This window comes from Apis laboriosa, unplaced genomic scaffold, assembly GCF_014066325.1.
Source record: "Apis laboriosa isolate Shangri-la unplaced genomic scaffold, ASM1406632v1 scaffold63_cov154, whole genome shotgun sequence".
NCBI classification, from domain to species: Eukaryota; Metazoa; Arthropoda; class Insecta; order Hymenoptera; family Apidae; genus Apis; species Apis laboriosa.
Window position 1 is genome coordinate 1132358 of NW_025223982.1, and position 6527 is coordinate 1138884.

Sequence of the window (6527 nt, forward strand, 5' to 3'; positions counted from 1 at the left end):
AGTAGTATATGTTTTAATGATGTGACTCCATTAATATGTCAATATGCACAGGTAAATATTTCTTGTTATTATATAATAGAAGTGTTACAGTGTGTAATGTGATACGATAATAAATTTAATAGTAACCATATTATAATTAAGAACTTAAAATAACTCTAAAGGGTAAACTACATCACTATCGGCTAGCGACTATTTAGCGATAATAATAGCCTACTATGTCTTTTACTAGCGGCGCTCAGTGAGTGTGCTCTTTTCTTTCCATTTTAATATACCTCTTTCACTCTTTCTCTCTCATTCTCTTTTGTTTCTACTTTTTCTCAAATTCTCTGTATTCTTTCTCTCTCTCCCTTTCTCTCCCACTCTCACATTCTCTCTCTCTCTCTCTCTCTCTCTCTCTCTCTCTCTCTCTCTCTCTCTCTCTCTCTCTCTCTCTCTACGTGTAATTATTATTCCTCTGTGCTCGATTGTTCCTTTCGTACCCATGTTGTTCTCTCCCAATATTTATTATTTTTTTTTCTCTCTGTTTTATATAACTCATCTCACTGCCTTTTTTTATCGTGTCCCTTGCAACCTGTCGCTTCCACAAACATTAACCGATTCATACAAAGCTGCTTTTCACATCTCTGTCCACGTTTCCTTCACCTTCCCTCTCGCATGCGAACGATACGCGTTTCTCTCTGCCCGATTACTCTCAGACTCTGTCACCCTTTTACAAACGTTTCATCATATCGACGAATCTCTCGCATACGATGTTCATGATCCATTCGATCGCGAGAGATTCGAGAATATATATCGTCGTTAATTTATAAATTGTGTTCTCTTAAAAGTACACGCCACATTTGAATTATTACTATTAATTTTTTTTTTTTTTTTTTTTTTTTTTCTTTTAGTCAACCCGACAAGAGAGAAGACAAATGTTCGAAGGATGGTTCCGACAGCGGATTGCGAAAAGCGGTTTTTCGTGAACAGAGAGCTCGAAGCAAGCACATCGATTTCTCGCGTGTATTATTTCCTTTGTTTTCTTTGTTTCTCTAGTTTCTCAGTTATAGACACACGTGTACAAGCGTCCCACATACCTCTAGGACCGTGGTGTGAGGGGGTCGATCTCAGTGGATTGCTTTCGCGAGATGTCGCAGACAAAGAAATGAATGGATAATGAGTCAAACTGTCGGTGATTTTTTTATACACATACACATACATAATAATCGTATATAAACAATGGATGTGCGTGGATTCGTGGTGGTTGTGCTGTTGTGTTCAGTGTGTGACGGTCTAAATGGTATTGATCGATTCTTTTACATTTCGTTTGCTTTTAATCTTTTCCTGTTTTGTTCCTGTTTTCTTCGTTTTTTTTTTTTCCTCTTTCGTTCGAATGAGTTTCTTTTAATTTTATATATATATATATATACATATATATATATATATATATATATATTATATTCGTTTTGGCGAGTGTGATACTCGTTCGCACGAGTTTTGCTACTTCTCTCTTGATAAAAAGGCGGAATGACGTTAAAAATCGCGTTCGTCCATCCCGCCAGTGTCGTTCACGTGTCACGAATATTTCTCATCCGTTTACCGTTCTCACCTCAGAGAGGAAAAATCGTCCGCCCGTTTCTCGAGGGTCTCGAGTTTCACGTGATGCGCGCTACTACTGCTTAACGAACGTCTTACAAAGTGGTCCATCCTGGAGGAGGTGTAGCTTTATGTCGCGTGAAAAAAATGGGCACAAAAGTCGTCGAAAAGTGCCACTAGAAACGAGCTGTCCCACTCTCGCGTCTATCACCCCATTTCCCTTTCCCTTAAATACTTAAACTCGATTTACATTCATTACTTCCCGTGTTACGGGCTCTTCTTCTTCTTTTTTTTTTTTTTTTTTTTTGCTCTCGTGACTTCTTTTTCTATACGAAATAGGAACAACCGTTGTTCTAGCGGACTTTGAGCTCTCGAATGTAACGTGTGATCTCGATGATGCGCGAGCGGAGACTACTAGACGGGGGAGGGTTGCACGAAACGTGGATGCGTTACCTCGTGTTCTAATTAGGCTGCTATTATAGCTTTGAAAAGCGAACGATGCACGATGTACGTGTTTTTTATTGTTTGGTTTTTTTTTTTTTTACACGATAGTTTTATTTTTCTTTCTCTGTAACTTTTATTGTATACATGGTATATATTTTCGTTTGCTTCCCCGTTTTTATTTATTTATTTTACTTTTTTTTCTTATTATATTTCTATTATCGTAATTCTTCTCGTTTGTTTATTCATATATGAATGAGAGGAGACGCGGCTTGCACACACGATTACGGAAAATTCGAATGTCGAAAAGGGTAACAATTCCAGAACTATGGGATTTCAATTATTTATATTTCATAATCAGTTTTTCTATATATATTTTCATCTTTTTTTTTTGTTCATATAGAATCTGTAGATATACATTCTTGGCAAATCCGAAAAAACTGATTCCAAAATAGGAACAGATCATTGTGCGAACTATGTATACAGGGTGCAAGTTTTGTTTTTTTGAAATCTTCTTTCTCTTTCCGTTTGTATGTTTTGTTGTTGTTTGTTTCTTTTTTTTTTGTTTCACCTGTTTAATTGGTTTTCTTGTTTAATGTTTTTGTGGTTTATTGTTTATTGTTGTCGTCGCGAAAAAACACACGTGCGTGTATAAAATATTCAAACGATTTTTTGCTCGAAACTATGTATATATCTATATACACAATGCTGTTTCCTTTGCATATGTGTGTGTGTATGTATGAGAAAGTGTTCATCTTTCTTTCGTTTTCTTTTTATTTTGTTTGTTGTTTTCGTTTAATGCTTGTTCATTTTTATTTATTCGTATTTTTTTTTTGTTTTTTTGTTTTTTTTTTTTTTTTTTTGGTTCAATCAGTATCTTTCTTTACTTTTTTTTCCCATTATTATTTTTAATTTTTCATCTGAACGGTGGTACATTTGATAGGGTGCACAGGGCTGCTAGGCACAGATAATTGACTCGCAAATAACTCTTCAAACAACATTAGAGCGTACGACATACAAGTATTAATATACACATTACATCATTAATTATTATTATTATTTTTTTTTTTTATGCTTTTGTTTTCGTTTAAAGAGTAATCATATATTGGAGTGTGTCTGTGTCTCCTGTCTCTTGGCCATTGTGTCAATGTGTCACCTCTCCGTTCGATATGGACACGATATATGTGTGTGTGTATTCATGTTGTGCTTGTGTGTTTGTATACGTATTAAAATGTCTACGATCGCCACTACTGTGTGTGTGTGTGTGTGTCGTATCTGAAATTTTTATTTTTTTATGTCCCGAATGAACGTGCGCTGCGACATCACAGACTAATTATGGATAGGCCAATGCTCATTTCCAATTAATCAGGCATACTTTCGAAAGAAACAAGATCGTTCTCAACGATTTAGTAGATCACGATTTTATTCGAGACACATCTCGTTTCGAGATTTGATTTAATTAAAAAAAAAAATCATTTCGATCCACGCTATATCATTTATCAACAGAATCTTCGATTAACAAACTCACGAGTTATAATTAAATTAAAAAAAAAAAAAAAAAAAAAAAGAAGAAAAACAAAGTAATACTCGATATTCAATTTCAAAGATATCATTAGAAACTAAGAAAGTTTCAAACCTTGGAAAAAGTAATTAAAAGGTGGAAACTTGAAAAACTTAATTCTTCGAGTTTTATACATAATCGAAATCGTGAAGGTAAACTCGACGCCATCTCTTATCCCTCCGTATCGATCCCGAAATCGCAATCGATCCACGATGTTTGCGTGTACACAGATAAACCTCGTAAGCGAGGATTAGCATTCACCGATCCATCTTGGGCTATCTTGACGCAGTACTTGTTGTCTCGGTGTTGGTCTCGGTGTACATAATGGCGTGCGATGGTGTGTGTGATGATGTGTCGGTGTGTAACGATGTCGAGTATTTTCGAGTGTGTGATGTTGCTGATGCGTGTACAATCAATTGTATAATAATGTATACAGTCAACAAATTCTTATTACATCTAGTTTGTCTTTTGACGCAGCGATGGGAAGACAGAGCATAGAGACCCTTCTTGGCTCAGATGTACAATAACGAGGTGGATTATTATATATATATATATTTTTTTTTTCTTTTTCTTTTCTTTTTTTTTTTATTACTCTGGGAACGAGAAATAAGAAGGAACGATGAAAGAGGGGAGGGGGGGGGACGAAGGGAGGAGAGGGAAGGGAATGATTTTTCTTTCCTCCGTTTCTTATTTTCTTATTTTTTAAAGGGAGGAGGGAAGGGAGGAAAGGAACATACGACGAGGGGACAAATCGGTATAGCCTAATATTTTCTCAAGGTGTATGTATATATATATATATATATAAACGCTATGACGCCGAAATAGAGACAAAAAAGGGAAAGAAACTTGATCATTGAAAGGATACGTTAGGACTAATTCTTAGAAACATTGATATGACGCATGGTAGTGCTTTTGGGATACGTAAGATTCTGATATGTGGGGCAGGTATATGTTACTTGGTAATACTTAGAGGGGAAAGGAGGGATTGCTAAAAAGGTTACTGCGCTTTGGTTTATTTTGTTTGGCCCAGAGCATTTTTTTTTTCCCTCGATATTCTAGCGAGAAAAAACGCGTGATTGTTTGATGCTTTTATGATACTCGAAGCTGGTTCCATCGAATCGTGGGAGAAGGAAAGAAACTTCTTAGTAAGTAGCGATGTTTCAAACGTTGCTCAAACGAACAACGAGTACTCGCTTGAATATGAAATAAAAAATAGTTCAGGGAGGGAGGAAAAGTAGTATTATATTCATGTTCTTTTTTCTTAATTTATGGAATTATTTTCAGGCTTCGAGTAGCCGTGGCATCAACGCATCAACGGTTAATTGCACAAAAATATAATTACTTGAAATAATTGTCGCGAGATCGGAACGACCATTTCGAGATTAATTCGAGATATCGATACAGGTACTCATATGTTCCATTTTTTTTTCTTCTTTCTTTTTGTCTTTTTTTTTTTTTTTTTAGCCGTAAATGCGAATAAGTGTTGCTCCTTTTGTTTTATCCTCGATTCAGATAACGAGGGAATATTTGAAAAAGGATAAGGGAGGTCGAAATCGATCTCGCGACACTCGGATATCGCAACGAACGAGAGCAACGAGCCTTCTTTTAAGGGACAAAAGAAATCAAAGCGCACTCGGCAGTAATACCTTTTTTTTCGCAATACTATTAATCAATAACAATATTAACGATATGTACCTACTCTCCGATCTACCTAACATTACCTAACTACAAACATTAAACCTAACGCTTTTAAACGCAATAATCGATCATCATAACATTACTTAATTCGTTCCAATTTTTATAAAATTGGAACTATAAATAATAATTAATAATTAATTAATTAATAATTAATAATAATAATAATAATAATAATCATCATCATCATCATCATTTATCATCATCACCATCATTAATCATCATTATCATCATTATCATCATCATCGTCATCGTCGTCGCGATAATACTAATCAATCATAATTACACAATCAATCGTCGATATATAATTGAAATTCTTATGCGAATTGCAAATATATACATACAGATGGGATATGTATTTTTGTGTTTTTAAGATTCAAACGAACGTGTCTACCCTTTCTTTCTATCCGTCTTTAATTATTTTCTCGCTCACTCTCTCTCTCTCTTTCTCTCTCTCGTTCTCTCTCTCTTTCTCTCTCTCTCGTCCTCTCTCTCTCTATCTCTCGTTCTATTTTGATATTTAATTATCGATACGAATGAAATTTTTCTCATTCTCACCCTCCCTTTCTCTCTCTCTCTCTCTCTCTCTTTCTCTCTACAACCTCGTAAGTTTTATATATTTTTTCCCCCGTTTTTTTTCTCTTCTTTCTTTTTTTCTTCAACCTTCCAAATGTACGATTTGTTTTTTTTCTTATCGTCAGTGTGTGTGTATATGTGTATGTGTGTGTATGTTTACACAGTGCTATTTAGACGCTATATGGAATACTGTGTCGTTAAAGACTCTCTACACGCTACAATTACAATTTGATTTTTTTGTACATACAGAAGAATCTCTCTCTGTTCCAACGGGAATATATTCAACGTCGGAGGACGAGCACACACATATACGCACGCACGCATCCGCACACATATATATATATATATATGTATATATATATTTATTCATTTTTTTATTTATATATTTATTTATAATATACACACACGATCAAAGTTCCGAACGATTCGACGTGCATAATCTTCTCTGCACTCTTTTTTTTCTACACTTTCGTCATTCACGTTTCGAAAAAAAGAAAGAAAAGCGAGACGATATCATTAGAATGCGCGATGCTACGTGTTTTTTCTTCTTTTTCATTTTTGTCGCACAACGAGCGTCCACACACAGAGCAAAGTCGTTAAGAAGCTATTTACAAGATTTGAAAAGGCCGAAAAAAAAATATAAATAGATCTTGAACGTTCATTTCCTTTTTCTTTTTTC